The following is an 18452-nucleotide window of genomic DNA, read 5'->3' on the forward strand; positions in this document are numbered from 1 at the left end:
ATGAAAAATAAAAAATTAGGCCACACGCCACACGTGTTTATTAAATATGGACGGTCAGCAATTTTTCTTTTGAATGTGTGGTGTGGGTCATGTAACTAGTAGACCAGCCTCAGCCTGCTTATTGGGACCCTGTTCGGCTGCTGACATTCATGCTCTGTGAGCACCATCATAATGTATGTATTTCATCCAAACCGTCAATCCATTTTTCCAGATCATTTTAGGGCACGATCCTAAAAATTAGGAAGACAAAAATTTGAAATTGACCACACCATAAGAAGTAGTGGGGATTAAACTCTTACCGTTGAAAACTTCTCGGGGGACAGAGAAGTTTTAGATCATGCTGATATTTTTGTTTTCCATTCATCCACGTCTGTGTGACCTTATGAACAGGTTAGATGACAAATAAATATCTCTATGGGCCCTAGGAAGGTTTCAACGGTGGACATTACTGTCCCCACCGTTTTCTGTGGTGTGGTTCACTTGAGGTTTGGATCTTCTTCAATTATATTCTCATGCCATAAAATGATCTGGAAAAATGGATGGACGGCGTGGATAAAACACATATATCATGGTTGGCTCCAATATGCACATGGCCCACTTAATGACTGAACCAGCCTTATTTTCAACCCAGGGGAAAACATGGGGACCACTGGTGAATATTCCAGAACAAACATGATGGAACCAATGTTGTAGATTAGGAAACGGATTGGCTACTCGCCCTGACACCAGCCAATGGCTGGTGGTCGGTGCTCCGTGGGCCCCACCATGATGTATATGTTTCATCCATGCCGTTCATCTATTTTTACAGATAATTTTACATTATAAGACCAAAAATTAGATATATAAGAATCTTAATTGGACCACATTACAGGAAACAGTGTTGATTGAGCATCGACCATTAAAAAACATTTTGCGGCCATAAAAGTTTTGGATCGAGCTGATTTTTGTTTTTTCCCTTCATCTGAGAATGTATGACCTAATCAACCTATTGGATGTCAAATAAAAATTACAGTGGGCCTTAGGAGGATTTTAATGATGGATATCCAATCACTATTATTTTCATGTGGTGTGGTCCACTTGAGATATATATACCTCTCAATTTTTGTATCAAGCAATAAAATTATCCGTAAAAATGGCTGAACGGAAAGGATGAAATACATACATCATGGTGGGGCCCACAGAGCACCGACTGCCAGCCACGGGGCTGGTGTCAGGGGGAGTAGCCAATCCGTTTCCGTATGAAGTTTACTCTACAACTGTTGCATGTGGGACCCACCTTATTACCTGCACGACAGGCAATCTGTGAAAAAAGTGAGCACTCGCCCCGAAGTTTTTGTTGTAATTTTACATTTGTTACGTGGGATGTGGCCCACCTAACTTTTGGATTATCCTGCCTTTTTGGATGTACGGTGAAAATGAGTGTCTGAGCTTTATAACGGTTTGGATTCCACACAAACATCACTTTGGGGCCATACAAGCGTTCGTTTCCGAACGAATGTGAATGGTAGGAGATTGGCATACGTTAACTCTTCGATATGCCGGCACGTGTGCAACCCTGCCCCAATATGGTGCACAAGTGTGAGATCTCAGCTTTCCATCTGGTTGGGGACAATGATTAGGATATTTCACTCCTCAAGTGGGCCACATCATTCAAAATAAACTGAGGATTATTTATTTTATTTTATTTTTCTAGTTGTTTATTTGTTTTGTATCTTGTGGCCCACCTGGTGGGCCAAATAGCTTAATTATATATATATATATATATATATATAGTTTCCTAAATGGGTCGTACAGTCGCAAATTTCTCAAATAGAAATTGAGAATTTTCCGACTATGCCATATAATATCAAGAAAAAGACAAATCCAATCTGGCCGTATATTTCTAATAAATTTAATTAATTCATATTCTAAAATTATAATTAATTAGTGCTGTTTTTTTAGTATGTATTTTTATATATAGGGTAGACTTTGGTACTCCGAAGGACAAACAAATTTATGTGGCTCATTTACAGTACATACGGTTGCACAGCTCGATGATCTGGACTGTACATTTAGTGGGTCCACATAAATGGACCACTGCAACAGATTGTACCGATTGGATCATCCCAAATGATAACTTCCAGGCTAAGGTGTGGTTTTATTTTTGCACAACGGTTCATCAGCCGATGCCGAGGACCACTGAATGGTACATACCAATCAGTACCACCAACAGATGAGCAGCGTGTCGTGGAATTTGTGCGGGACACGATTTCCGTTGGCCTCGCTTGACACATTTGTAGGACGCTGATTCAGTGGTTCCGCAACCATGGGGCCCACTGAGATGGTATGTGTTTTATATCCAAGCCGTTCATCGGTTTCATCAACTGATTTTAGGATACGAGACAAAAAATGAAGCAGATCGGAATCTCGGGTGATTGAACGCCCATGATTAAAACTTGTTAGTGGCCCACCGTAACGTTTATTTTCCATCCAATCTGTTGATAAGGTAACATAGGCCTGGATGAAGGGAAAATACAAAGAATTTTAGTAGCCCCAAGAAGTTTTTAATGGTGGACATTCAATCACTAATGTTTCCTATGATGTGTTCCAACTGAGATTTATATCAGCTTCACTTTAGGTGAAATGCCATAAAATGAGTTTAAAAAACGGATGGAAAGTGTGGATATAAAACATATAAATCAAGGTGGGCCCCACAACGACGGATCCACCGAACTCGGTGGTTATCCAGATCCACTGAATGCAGGTTTCCTTTGAATGATCTTCCTTTCCACTGTTTGGAGTCGAGCTGTTTTATTGACACTTATCCAGAATCTGCACAGTAACCTCGACACTGGACTTTGTTTTCTTTTGTTGGGAGACATGGATCTCTGATCTAGACCCTTGATATGATGGGCCCCAATGTGGATTGGGAATTTACAAAAATTCCCAGAAAGAACAATCCGAACCCTTGATCAGAAGCCTGCGAATAGATGGTAAAGGAGAAAATGCAGCCACAGTCAATATTAGTGGTCAAAATCCAAAACAATTCTATGGCTATGATCTTCTAATCTGGGCTATTTTTAGGGAATTCATCGTGGGCCCACTGGATCAATGGTCTCGATAACCGATCATATGGGCCCCACCTGTACTATATGATACTGCGAATATCATATATAGTTTCATCGTTCGTCATAACCCGACGTGCACGCGCATCACCTTACGGTGGGACCCACCTATCCGATTCGAAGAAATTCGAACCGAAAGCGGGAAGAGCGTCGTTATCCTGAGGCTACACCAGACCCATATAAATCGACCCCGATCGTTTAGAAAACTGCAAAAATGCCACTGATCTTGGAAGTTGGGACGTCCCTCGTGGCAGAAACGATCACATGCAGCCGCTGTACGAGAACATTCACATACGACCAATATTTTCCGGCCAACATTTCATGATTGTGGAAAATCCAATCCGTGCAAACGTTGCAGGAAAACATGATGATTAGCTGGTATGAAAATTAATCTGTTCCACTCATCGATCGGGACACAATCAAAATCAATGGACAGACGATTTGATGACTCCATACTAGTATGGCCCATCTAATGAGTGGATCGGGATTATTTTCATGAAAGTTCAGAATCATGATGTGTCCTATCATTTTCGCGGATTGGATATTCTTTTCTATTGACATGTTGGCAGGAGAGAAATGGAAGTATTGAAAGCTGGCTAGGCTTTGGATGCTCTGGGGAGGCCCACCGAGATGTACATATGAATCCAATCCATCCATAAGCTTTTTCCCCTCACATTAGGAAGATAGAGTAAAAATAAGGCAGATCCAATACCACACCATGGGAAAGAGTAGGGATGGAAAGTTCTACCATTGAAATCTTTTGGGGCTTACTATTATGTTTATATGTAATATCCTTGATTTTCATTGTTTTGGATTTCCAAAAATTCATCAATTTTTATTTTATTTAATTAACCTAAATATTACTTAATGACCATTAGCACTCAATATCAGTTTATACAGGGTGTACCAGTGAAGAACCGCACAAGTCCGGTTAATCATGTAACGTCCTGTCCAACCAGAACAGTGTACTGAGGCGTCCTCATAGGATTTGCAGCAGGACCGTTTGTTTAAACTACTCATGGTTTGGTGCCATAACTAAATTAAGTTAGGATTAGCCCATTAGAGTAGACCAGTCGAGTTGTGATTAGGCCAAGTGCGGGCCGTCAAGCCAAATGGCCATTTACACTTGGCAGCAGCCCGTGCGGGCTATACCGCGACATAGGAAGGTCAGAAAATTATAAAAATTGAGGGGAGCATAGATCTCACTGGGCTTAGGGACCATCGCGAACCACGGACCCAGTGGACACCCAGAAGTGTAATCGAGCACTTGCCAGATGCGCCGCACCAATGCCAAAATTAGAATCTGGCACGTGTAAATAAAAATTGAAATGTAAGACATTTCAGCCATCAGATTTCTTCGTAATTTACGATGAGGGTCTAATGTATTTTTCTACACCCGCCCACAAAATCTGGGTCCCGATCGTGGCACAGTGACCGTTGATCGCGAATCAGACCTGTGCGACCAAACCTCATATCTGATCATCAACAAATTTTGCATAGCTCTTCATCGGGCCATGGAGCACTTATCCTATAAGTTTCATAGTCAGATGACCACCAGAACTGCCCCGGTTATCCAAACAAGCTCTAGACCGCTCGTTGGTGGACCACTGGTTCCAAAACTATAGAATAATGCCCATCCCATTGGGCTTGATGTCCATCGCGGGAATCAGACCTGGGTACGGTCCAAAACCGGTCAACTTGAGCTGAAGGATGAGTGCATGAGAAGTGCAAATACCCTAAAGGAATGAGTTGGAACTTAAGTGAATTGAGTCGTCCATTCTTATGCAAAGTTGAGGATTTCGGACCGACCAAACTTTACCCATGGAGTAAGAATATTTTCCTGCTCATATCCGTATAGCCGCGGCCCTGATCGACTATCGGTGACCGTTGAATAGACTTCTTATCATATCTGTCGATCGGCGCATCCAAATGGTAGGCCGATCATATCCATACGAAGATCATCATTAGGGCTAGTTATCCTACGGGGTATATTGACTTGTACGCCCCATAGTAGGCCCTAGAGCTAGAAAGACCCTCTCATAGGTCTAGTATAGTGAAAACCCATCCCTTAGGGCCATTTACACCAAACCTAAGATTATATAAAGGCCTCATTTGGGGCACCCCTCTCCCCATACGAATTTGCCCTAAGGAGAAAAGGGAGAGAGGAGAGAAAAAGGAGAAGGAAGAGAGGAAGAAGAGAAAAGAGGAGAAAGAGAGAAGGAAGAAGGGAGAGAAAGGTGGGCCAAAGGGAGGTGAGATCTAGGAACCCCTATTCCCTTTCCTCAAGAAACCCCACATCCACAAATGCAAGCAATTTTCATCCGATTAGGGAGGTAAGCACCCATCCTTTTTGTAATCATTTGTGTTGAGCTAGGATTTATATGAAATCCTAACATGCAAGTGTATTGTCTTAGGATTCCGGCCGATCAATATCGAGTTTGGCGCTTCTAGGTCGTTTTCCAAGATCTCAACGATCCATAGGTGCGGACAATTATCCTTAGGTGGCCTAATACCAATTATAGTTGGAGTTTAATGATTTTGTTTGCTTAGTGTGTTGTATGGAAGAATCTAGAAAAACCTAGGAATGACATATTGTTGGAATTGTATGAATTGTATGTTTATTTCTCTTTGATGTTAATCTTGCCTCTCTCATAATCTAGTGTATGGATGATTACATGCTCATGTATGGTTGATTTCTTCTTCTCATATGTGTTGTTTCATCTTGTGTATGATTTATTACTCTTGTACATATGATTTCTCAACATGAAGGAAGTGTTAACTTCCTCACTAACCCACACCACACACCTACACTTTATTCATGATATTAATAGTTGCTTGTTAGAGAAATTTGAATTGTATGTTGAGCAACATGAGAACATGGTGTTGAATATGCTTGATGTTACATTGGTAGTTGGCATGCTATGAGTCACTTTTACCCTTGGGTTGGTCAGGAACATGAGGAGAGCAAAGGTGGTTCCGTTGGTAGGACCACCTTGAGGATAAACCCATGGGTTTGGGTGAGTACGTGTGGGCGGCAGTAATTAGGCTACATGGGTCGCTTGTACCCGATGTCGTTCCGCCACATACTTGCCTGGGCTCGTGCGGTTTAGTTCACTGGCTGACCCACCTGGTTGTTAACCTTGTTTGCTCACATATGTATGAAAACTGGAATACCCTACTACCATTGTAGCCTATTGATACCGGATGGAATATTGATCTACAGTCTCGTGAGCCGGGCATGGTGGAATGGGACACTATGTCCGAGCTGTCGGCCTACGCTGGGGTGACGCGCCTCCCCGTAGTGACCGCGAGTGACCCCACATTCAGCACCCCCATGTGCTTGAAGTCGGGGATGGGAGAAACCCGACGGGGTCAAGGATCGCGGGGTCTCGGCCTCACACATTGGGGGGTCTTGGCCTCGCAACTAGTTCAGGGCATTTGATACGTGGGGTGTATCAGATTTTTAAATCTGCTGGATGAATGAACTTAACTAAGAACCTGGTTAACATCATCATTGCATGGCATTAGCTAGGTTGGCGACTCGGCAGTTGAGGTCGCACTGAGGGAGTGTTGCATTGGCGATCGTTAGATGTTGTCGCACGAGGGAGCGTTGTGGTGAGGGCATACATCATATCATCCTGCATCCATGCACATTAACAAGACTAGATAGATGTTTATGATTAATTGCTTTTCATTAATTTCTTATTATAATTGATGCTTGTTGCGACTTAAGGCTAATAGCACCCACTGAGTTGATCACTCACTCCCACTTTGGGACGGTGTTTTAAAACACCAACCGACCCGTTCATAGATGCAGGTAATACAGATTTCATGGAGCCTGGCAATGCGAACCTCGAGGAGGAGGATGAGTTCACTTACTTCCAGTTGATGAGCAGGACCCCGTCGGATCAGTAGATGAGTCGTTGGATCGCTGCGCAGAGGGTTCAGCTTTATTCCTTTTGACATATTATTCTTTGTGATTTTGTTGGGTGACACCATGTGTGACCCTTTATATTTTTCTTGGTCATGTATATGTGTGTATATATATATGTATGCTAGTTCTCTTTCATTTCAGTTGGCAGGTGTATTTGTGCTTTATGTTCCAGGAACTCCAGGCTGCGCATTTAAACATAGATTAATCGCATATTAATGAAAACCGATTACAAGTGACCCCGGGAACTCGGGAGTCGAGCGTATGCACGACCCCCGATTTTCAGGGTGTCACATTATATGACACCCAACCCGTTCATGAGGTGATTTTGACAAGGATGAAGAGATGATGTAAATATAAGAATGATGGTGGGCGTTCAATCTCCACTATTTTCTGTGTTGTGGTTAACTCGAGTCTTGGATCTGATTCATTTTTTGTTTCCAACTATAAAATGATCCGAAGAAACTGATGGAGTGGACTTAACAGCTAAGTCACTGTGGGCCCACCGTGCTCTTGAGTTGTGGGAAGTCATTCTGAGGGTGTTGTAGGTAGGATCTTCCATTGGGCGAGATTTTTATTTTTATTTTTTTTATTTTTTTACACATAGTCAGGGCGTTAAAACTCACGAGAGACTACAGATTTTTTTTAATTTTTTTAATTTTTTATTTACGCACTTACACACACCCCACACACTCACGCTTGTGGAATTTCACCACCTATGGTTACTCGAACCCTTGACCGGGAGCTAAAACTCCTGAGATTCAACCACCCGGGCAAGAGTAAGGACAGTGAGAGTCCACTGATTTGCCTTTCCCTGCCCACACAAAGTTTGGAAGCTAGGTGTGCCCAACAGATATATTCCTTGATCAATCTACTCCGTTCATCATATTTTAAAGATCACAATAGAACAGAAGCCCAAAAATCAGTCTTACCAAAAGCTAATGTGGGCCACAGACAAGAAACAGTGGATATTCAACGGCCACTATTGAAATTTTAATGGGATCACAGAAGTATCAGATCAGGATGAGATTTCTGCCTGCTATTTGTGCTAGATTTAGTAACTTGTGAACGGTTTGGACGGCACATAAACATCACCGTTGGCTCCATGAAGGTTTCAACGGTGGACATTTCCATTCTCACTTTTTCTATCGAATGGTCCACCTGAGTTTTGGATCTGTCTAAAAATTTGATTCCTGTCATATTGTAAGCTTTAGAAACAGATGAATTGATCGGATTTTACACCTACATTACGGTGGCCTCCACAGGTGTACGTGGTGCAGGAGATTCAGGGCCGGATCTTTCCAATTCATCATCAGCACCTGAAAGTTGCTGAGGGCAGGAAGTGCTTTCCATAGTACCTCTATATCATATATCATGGATATGTCATAGAGTCGTGATGATCCAAACCAGGCATCCTAAATGCCCAGCCATTGATTGGCCACTGATAAAAAAGGGGAGCGGATTCAGTGCAGCTCTGGCCTCACTCAAGGCGTTGCGTCCCTTACCATGGGGCACACTTTTGATGTGTGGATTGTAAATCCATGCAGCTCATCTGTTTTTTCATATCATTTTACAGGTGGACCACATTAGAAGAAACAGTAATGATTGAATGTCCCACTATTAAAAATTTACTAGTGTTCATCGTCATGTTTATTTGCCATCCAACTTTTTAATAAAGTCACACCAACCTTGTTTGAATGATCTTCCTTTCCACTGTTTGGAGTGGAGCTGTTTTATTGACACTTATCCAGAATCTGCACAGTAACCTCGACACTGGACTTTGTTTTCTTTTGTTGGGAGACATGGATCTCTGATCTAGACCCTTGATATGATGGGCCCCAATGTGGATTGGGAATTTACAAAAATCCCAGAAAGAACAATCCGAACCCTTGATCAGAAGCCTGCGAATAGATGGTAAAGGAGAAAATGCAGCCACAGTCAATATTAGTGGTCAGAATCCAAAACAATTCTATGGCTATGATCTTCTAATCTGGGCTATTTTTAGGGAATTCATCGAGGGCCCACTGGATCAATGGTCTCGATAACCGATCATATGGGCCCCACCTGTACTATATGATACTGCGAATATCATATATAGTTTTGTCGTTCGTCATAACCCGACGTGCACGCGCATCACCTTACGGTGGGACCCACCTATCCGATTCGAAGAAATTCGAACCGAAAGCGGGAAGAGCGTCGTTATCCTGAGGCTACACCAGACCCATATAAATCGACCCCGATCGTTTAGAAAACTGCAAAAATGCCACTGATCTTGGAAGTTGGGGCGTCTCTCGTGGCAGAAACGATCATATGCAGCCGCTGTACGAGAACATTCACATACGACCAATATTTTCCGGTCAACATTTCATGATTGTGGAAAATCCAATCCGTGCAAACGTTGTAGGAAAGCATGATGATTAGCTGGTATGAAAATTAATCTGTTCCACCCATCGATCGGGACACAATCAAAATCAATGGACGGACGATTTTATGACTCCACACTAGTATAGCCCATCTAATGAGTGGATCGGGATTATTTTCATGGAAGTTGAGAATCATGATGTGTCCTACCATTTTCTTGGATTGGATATTCTTTACTAATGACATGTTGGCAGGAGAGAAATGGAAGTATTGAAAGCTGGCTAGGTTTTGGATGCTCTGGGGAGCCCCACCGAGGTGTGCATATGAATCCAATCCATCCATAAGCTTTTTCCCCTCACATTAGGAAGATAGAATAAAATTAAGGCAGATCCAATACCACACCATGGGAAAGAGTAGGGATGGAAAGTTCTACCATTGAAATCTTTTTAGGGCTTACTGTTATGTTTATATGACATTCAACCCGTTCATGAGGTGATTTTGACAAGGATGAAGAGATGATGTAAATATAAGAATGATCCAAAGCTTCTTAGGCCCAATAAGGTTTCAATGGTGGGCGTTCAATTTCCACTATTTTCTGTGTTGTGGTCTTAGATCTGATTCATTTTTAGTTCCCATTGTAAAATGATCCGAAGAAACTGATGGATGGAGTGGACTTAACAGCTAAGTTACCATGGGCCCACCATGCTCTTGAGTTGCGGGAAGTCACTGTGAGGGGTGTTGCAGGTTGGATCTTTCAAGGTCCGAAATTTTTATTATTTTTTATTATTCTTTTACACATGCACACATAACCCCCACACATACAGACACTCATACCAGTGAATACTCGTACCCTTGAACCGATCAAACGTTCCGGTTTGGTCCGGTTCTAGAGTGCACGGTTCCGGTTCGGTTCCAAAAATCAAAGAACGCGGTGACATCGGTTTGGTTCTCGGTTTAGGGGTATGTAGAACCGAACCGAACCGTGAACCGATCCGTAGAACCAAACCGTGGATCCGATCCGTAGAACCGAACCGTGGAACCGAACCATGGAACCAAACCGATGTATTTTAGCACACCTTATAATTATTTTCTTTAGAATAATTATTTTCGTAAATGTATTTTTGCACACCTTAGACAATATCTAAACCATTCATTAAATGGACCACAACATGGATAGACATGGGCTTGTAATTGGGCTGAATTATAAAGGTTGGATCTTTCAAGGTCCGAAATTTTTATTATTTTTTATTATTCTTTTACACATGCACACATAACCCCCACACATACAGACACTCATACCAGTGAATACTCGTACCCTTGATCAGGCGTTAAAACTCCTGGGAGTATACCACCAGAACGAGCAAGAGTAAGTAAAGATAGATTTGCCTTTCCCTGCCCACACCAAGTTCGGAAGCTAGGTGTGCCCAACAGATATATTCCTTGACCAATCCACTCCGTTCATCATCTTTTAAAGATCACAATAGAACAGAAGCCCAAAAATTAATCTTATCAAAAGCTAATGTGGGCCACAGACAAGAAACAGTGGATATTCAACGACCACTATTGAAATCTTAGTGGGATCACAGAAGTATCAGACCAGGATGAGATTTCTGCCTGCTATTTGTGGTAGATTTAGTAACCTTATGAACGGTTTGGACGGCATATAAACATCATCGTTGGCTCCATGAAGGTTTCAACGGTGGACATTTCCATTCTCGCTTTTTCTGTCGAATGGTCCACCTGAGTTTTGGATCTGTCTAAAAATTTGATTCCTGTCATATTGTAAGCTTTAGAAACTGATGAATTGATTGGATTTTATATTTTCCACCTACATTACGGTGGCCTCCACAGGTGTATGTGGTGCAGGAAAGTAGGGAACTCGCGTCCGGATCTTTCCAATTCATCATCAGCACCTGAAAGTTGCTGAGGGCAGGTAGTGCTTTCCATAGTACCTCTATATCATATATCATAGATGTGTCATAGGGTCGTGATGATCCAAACCAGGCATCCTACATGCCCAGCCATTGATTGGCCACTGATAAAAAGGGGAGCGGATTCAGTGCAGCCCTGGCCTCACCCAAGACGTTGCGTCCCCTACCACGGGGCACACTTTTGATGTGTGGATTGTAAATCCATGCGGCTCACCTGTTTTTTCATATCATTTTACAGGTGGACCAACTTAGAAGAAACAGTAATGATTAAATGTCCCACTATTAAAAATTTACTAGTGTTCATCGTGATGTTTATTTGCCATCCAACTTCTTAATAAAGTCACACCAACCTCGATAAAGGTTAAACAAATATCAACTTGATCTAAAACATTTGTGGCCTGTATCAAAATTTTAATGATGAATGGATTTAAATCTTTTTTGAGGTCACTGATGTACACCATGAATATACAATAAATACATCAAGGAGGGCCCCACAGAAAGGGCCAGTAAAATGGTTATTTGACATCTAACCTGTTGATTAGACTTTGATGAAGGCAAAAAATATATATCAGCTCGATCGAAAACTTTGTGGCCCCGTGAAGTTTTTTGGGTGTTCAATCAACACTGTGCTGTCCACTTGAAATTTTGATCAACCACATTAGGCTCATATCATAAAATTATATTTAGGAATAGGTGGACAGCATAGATAAAACACATACATCATGGTGGAGCTCACGGAGCACCAACCACTGGCCATTCCCCAATGACAATCCGTTGCGTGCATAATCTAGGATGTGGATTGGTACTAACAGCGTGCGTTGCGAGGGGGCTACTGACAGTGCACTGTTGGCCTGAATGATATATATGTGTTTTATTGAAGCCGTACTTCTATTTTATTTTTATTTTTATTTTATTTTTCATATTATTATAGATTACTAGCCTGAAAATGAAGGAAATCCAAATCCCGATTGGATCACACCACAAGAAAAATAGTGGCGATTGAATGCCCATCATTAAAAACTTCCTGATGCAGCACCCCAAGAAAACCTCCAAGCTTGACTTTTACCTTGATTCAAAACTATGGTAAGCCATAGCAAAAGAAAATAGTTTCCTCCCTTAATTTGCGTCTCTCTTTACTAAGTGGCCCACCAAAGTTTTAAATCCGGGACCGACCACTGGCCAAAGTTTTAAATTATATTTAAGAATAGGTGGACGGCATAGATAAAACACATACATCATGGTGGAGCCCACGGAGCATCGACCACTGGCCATTGCCCAGTGACAATCCGTTGCGTGCAGAGAATTTGGGATGTGGATTGGTACTAACAACGTGTGTTGCGAGGGGGCTACCGGCAGTGCATTGTTGGCTCACGTGATATATATGTGTTTTACTAAAGCCGTACATCTCGGTTTGAACTAGTTCGGTGACTCGGTTACTTTGCTATTGATGTTGCTCACCAAGTGTTTGATGAAATGACTCGATGAAATGTGGCTGGTGGCAAGGAAGGTATGTACATAAAACAAATACCCTTTTTTTCTTGATTTTTATGTTGCTCATAAGATGTTTGATAAAATACCTATAAAGCCATTGCTTCTATTTGTAAAACAATGTGAGATTTTAATGTTGCAGTCTAGGTGTTTGTGAAAATGCCTCAATGGTGAACTCGGCTCGAGCTCGGCCTGAGCTGCTGACTAAACCGAGCCGAGCTGGCTAGACAGACTCAAGCACCAAGCTGAGCCCAGTTTAAGCTGAGGTTAGCTAGTGGCCGGAGCCTAGTTGAGTGAGGCCAGCTCCACTTGATTCGACTTGATGTACACCCCTACCCACCGATTGATGACTTGATGACTTTTCATGTGCACAATCATTTTCGATATATTTTTTTTTTTATAGTTTGCTTGTGAGTACACCCAATGTTAGTTCACTTCACTGTTAGCCACCCCCTCTAGGGAGTTGATATCAAGACCATAGTGTTTAAGGAGGTATCTTTCACACTCATTTTTGGATATCTTGATATAAGTGTTTTCCCTTCGTCTAGGTCTCATGAGATCAGTGGTTAGAGAATGGGTGCTCCATATTAAGTACGTTAGAGAGTTACAGGTATAACGCCAAATGTCCCCCATACGGTAGTCACGTTTGGTAGCCTTTGCTTCTCAAAGCGTTTTGATCAGATAATCCTACTTATAATTTAATGGTTAAAAAAATGGATGGCCCATGTTGAACCTATTGGAGACGTTTAAGTCAGTTGACAACGTGAACATCTCTTTAATATTTCATCTCTCCAATTTGATAATATAATCCTAAACATTGGATTGGTGGTCTTGGAAATGAGTCGTTTGTATTAAACATACTAGAGAATTCTAATGTTGTTGCATTTTGTTTATCACATGGGCCCACAAATGATCATGACCGTTGGATGAGTGACGTAGGAAACATTTAATCTCTATTCATTATAATTGAGAGGTATAAGCATTGATATGGACAGTCCATCTTGCAGTCCCACCTCTGATTGCCCCATCCTATCCGAATGCTATTTGGATATTCTGTTTTTTGTAAAATTTATGCCACGTGTACGGTGGTGATGACTGATGAGACTCTGAAGATAAAAAAACCTGGTGGTGAACTTTCACCAAACCTAATTATAAAATGGTACTTTCGTAATATTCTCAACAGCCTGATGGTAATTCTATAAAGGTACTTTGCCGGCCTACCCGCCAAGATCGAATTTATATCTGGAAAAATTCAGGCACTCCTCGTGAGCACTGGAATTCGTTGTCTTCGAGATCAGGAAGCCGTTCAAGAGACGATCGCACGTTGGACTGTGGATGATCGAAACCGTTAAAATGATGACGACTTGTACGGTTAGTAGAGGTGGGTTCAAATTGTAATATCAGGAAAATCCTAACCGTTCAATCATTTGCTTTTCACAGCCACGGTGCCATTTTTTTAACGGTTAGTAACTTCATTAGCCTCTGATCGTCGCACTGATGGATCCCATTCTATGGGACCCATATTACAAAATTCACGAACTTACTCAACCAGGTATCATGAAAAAATCGTAACCGTTGATTGGTTACTCATCGAAAGGCTGCCTCGACGAGACAATCCTGACCATTCAAGCTGTGGCCGATTTAAAAATCGTGGGGACTCGTTTAAACATCAGTTTGATATTACAAGTCCCTGAGTCACACTGACTCGCGTGAGTCGTGAGTTGAGGCCGAACGAGTTGACCCGAATCACTGAGTCTAAAAATTGTGGTTCATATCAAAACTAGAAGTGTACACGATTTGAACCGGGCACAACTCAACTTGGCTGGGCCAATAGCTGACCCTAGCTTGAACTCAGCTCAGCTCAGTCCTTGAGCATGACTGGCCAGCTCAGGGTTTGACAACTTAGGCTAATTTGAGCCGAGTTGGAACCAAGATTGAGCTGAGTTTGCCCGTGCTGCATTTTCCCAAACATGTAAACTGAACCTTTAAATTTTCACTGTATGTAAAATAACAGCATGAGTTTTACATATATTTTATCAAACACTTCATATGCAACATCAAAATTAAGAAAAATGGTATTTGTTTCATAAAAATTTCTTTTTTACCACCCATTGACACTTTATTGAGTCATTTCATCGGACACTTTTTGAGCAACATCAATACCAAAGTAACTGGATCACTAAATTGGTTCGATTCGAGTTCAATTCAAGTTGGGGTTTGATATGACCCGAGTCAAGCTCGAGCAAACTCAAACTTGATTAGAAAATTTTTTGAGCTAAATAAATCAGCTCAACTCAACTCGAATTTAATTTCGAACAGAGTCAAATGAGCTTTTTCGAGCTGAGTCAACTGAGCCAACCGAGCTAACTCGGTTTCGCGTACAGCCCTAAATTCAAAACTCTAGGGTCTAGATTCCTGTGTTAGTCTAGTGTCGTATAAAAAGTGGTGGTGGCTCTCAAATGCACACGTGTAATGGTTTCACGACATTACCGACCGTCCATAAGATGGATCCAACTGTAGATGGTGTATTCTTGGACCAAGAAGATTATGTTAACCATCGGATTTTTACTTCAAATTTGGACCAATCGCTACTTCATCCTTAACCACCCATTTCATATACATTAATTGTATGGTTAGATTTTCTTGGTCAGTGCCATGTTAGGTATGATTGGAATCATAATTTGGATGGTCTAGATTGTGGCACATCAGTGCCACGTGTGCAGAGGATGAGCCATCGCCATTTCAAAGATGGTGCTAAACTAACACAGGAGCCTAACACATTTACAAATGATGCAGGTTAATCCTTCCCTTGGGGCCCACAGTAAAGTTTGCGTGACATCCAATCCGTCCTTCACTTGCATCACTCTCACGTTCTTCGTACGTTCCACAAATCAGGCCGATCCGTAATTCATGGAGACCACACCACGTAACATCATACCTAAAACCTCCCAAGTCACGTGGTATGGCCCACCTGAATTATGGAATGGTCTGATTCTTGTGGCCACCGTTCATCCTGCTGGGCCACTTATTCTGAACGGTCTAGATGGCAGTGGCACATGAAAAAACATACACAAGGTTTTTAGGGCCTGTTTTAACGGGTAGATTGGATGGGATTGGAAGGGATTGGAAGATAGATCTTGGGATTGGCCAGGTGGGCCAAACAGACACGGGATCTTGATCCCGGGATATAGCAATCCCATGGTTCTTAAGGTAATCACTGACATCATCATCATTACCTTTAAATTCCATCCAATCCACACTAATCCCTTAAAAATTGCATGGAACGTGTTTAGATCAGGGAATGAAAGGAGTTGGAAGGTTTAATCTGGGGATTGGCTAGGCGTGCCAAACAGATCAAATATAACAATTCTAAAATATATAATCCCATGCATCTTGCACCAATCTACTGATGCAACTATTATTACCTTGAAATCCATGCAATCCACTCTAATACCGTCCAATCCTATCCAATCTGTCTGTCCAAACAAGCCCTTACTTGTGGGTGTCTTCATCCCCACTTTTCTTGTGGTATGGCCCACTTCATTTTCCTCATCCAATGCAAAACTGAGGGCTACACGCATGATGGACGGATTGGATGCCATTCGAAAATCACGATGGGCCCACACATGGCTTTTAGGCTGAACCTACACAGCTTTGTAGTGGAGACCTGAATTGCCTAAAGCTATGTGGGGCCCAAAAAGATGCCTGTGAGAAATCCACTCCATCCATCGTTTTCTATAGCTCTAAGTAAGGTAGGAATCCTAAAATCAGGTGGGCCACACAACAACAAACAGTGAGAACAGAAATATCCACCGTTGAAACCTTCATGGAGCAGGACCACTATGCTTATATGCCATCCAAACCGTTCATAAGGTTATTAATACTGGGATGAACTATAATCACAAATATCATCGTGATCTTAAGCTTCTGTGGCCCTCAAAAAGCTTCCAATGGTGAGTGTTCAATCTCTTATGTTCCCTGTCACGTGGCCCACCTAAGTTTTGGATTTTTTTTAAAATTTCTATCTTGTAATGATCTTGAGAAACCGATGCACGGTGTGGATTTCTCATAGCAATTTCTGTGGGCCCCAAATAGCTTCCGACGGGCACAGGCAATTCGTGCTCTATGGGGGATCCGGACTCTCTACAAATTCAAATGCTCCCGAGGAATACGCTACTAGTCGTCTACGTAGGATTTAAGCAGACGCATTTATGAGTGGAGAGAGACGGAGAGAGAGAGAGAGAGAAAGGGCGGCTTTTCTTCTCTTTTTGGGTTTTTGAAAAAAGCAGACTCTCTTCAAATTCCAATCTCAAATCGAAGTTCTGCTGTAGAAGAATCCAAAAAGTAAAGTAATCCAACTTCTCTGAAAATCGGTGAGTAAAAGCTTCCCTCTTTTCTTCGGATTCTTCTTCTCTAGCTCTCGCGATGGCACTCTCGTAAATATTACCAACTTTTCCAGAGATTTTAAATGATTTTTGCGAGATTTCAGAGAAAGTCAAGGCTCTCATAATTGGGGTTTTATGGGTTACTAATGATGCATTTCTAGTTTCCTTGGGCTCCACCTTCCGTGCACTCCGCCGCCGGCGGGATTCCCGACGCACTTCCATCCAAAACGGGATTCCAAAAAATGGCATTTTGGAACGCGCGTCGGGATTCCCGCCTGTGTTTATCGTCTGCCTGAGCTGTCGATGTGGCGGTTTGCGGGGTTCTGCGTCTGTAGAATCCGAAACCGCGGGTTGCGGTAGCGGAAGAAATCGGGACGGTTCATTTGGCTGGCCCTATGATGGATGGACGATACAGATGGTTAAGGGTCAGTTTGGCTGTTTTGTTGTCGTCGGACAAATAGGATTGTCTGGTCAGTTTTTTTTAAAATTTTTTTAAAATTTTTTAAAATTTAATTTAATTTTATTTAAAAATTTTTAAATTTAAATTATGCTGTGTCTATGGTAAGCGCCAATTGATGAATGGTCTGGAGCTTTTTTCGATCATGTATATAGGTTTTTGGATGTTGGATGCAGTATCCTAAATTGTATAAGGAAATTGCAGAATTTATTATGTGATTTGAATCAGTCTGTTGATGTGCCCTTGAGAGAAAAAATTCTTGGGTTATTTTTGTTTTTGCTGTTTTTGGATTTTTAGTGATTCTATGTTGAATTGTGGATAATTCAGTGGGTAGAGCTGGAGGTTGTTGCAATTGGATATCCCATGGGCGGGATTCCCAACACTCATCTTCAAAAATGGGACTTTAAAAATCCCATTTTGGAGTTCATGTTGGGATCCCCACCCCACCGCGGAAGGTTTATGTACCCTCGGTTTGAATAGTGTAGGCAATGAACATGGGATTCCGTGTTGAACAGTGGAAGACGTTAGGATGGATCATCAGGTTGGGCACTATGATGGGTGATTCGTAGGTCAAAGATCATTCTCACTGTTTCAAGTTGAGAGCGAACCATTACTTAGTTTTATTTATTTTTCCTTCTTCTGTTATAGTGGGTATATGTGGGCCACTGATTGGACAGTTAAGAACTAGGATTGTCTGATCAGTTTGATTATCTATAGGCTCTCCATGGTGTCGCACGCATGATGAACTGTCTGGATCTTTTTGATGGGTCACATGTAAAGGGTTTTTGGATGTTG

At 41.9% G+C, this 18452-nt stretch overlaps 1 protein-coding gene across 9 annotated transcripts in view; it reads left to right on the forward strand.

Annotated features, from left to right (window-relative positions):
* Positions 1-17018: 17018 nt before the first annotated feature.
* Positions 17019-18452, forward strand: part of LOC131228196 (stomatal closure-related actin-binding protein 1-like) — a 41360-nt gene continuing 39926 nt past the window's right edge. For 4 of the 9 annotated variants that reach the window (XM_058224065.1, XM_058224064.1, XM_058224061.1 and 1 more), the window contains exon 1: positions 17020-17188. The gene's annotated coding sequence lies outside the window, so the exon portion shown is untranslated. Of the gene's footprint in view, positions 17189-17361; positions 17671-18452 lie in introns of all 9 variants that reach the window. The other 5 variants (XM_058224070.1, XM_058224069.1, XM_058224068.1 and 2 more) reach the window with 3 other exon arrangements.

The sequence above is a fragment of the Magnolia sinica genome, chromosome 15, assembly GCF_029962835.1.
Source record: "Magnolia sinica isolate HGM2019 chromosome 15, MsV1, whole genome shotgun sequence".
Lineage (NCBI taxonomy): Eukaryota > Viridiplantae > Streptophyta > Magnoliopsida > Magnoliales > Magnoliaceae > Magnolia > Magnolia sinica.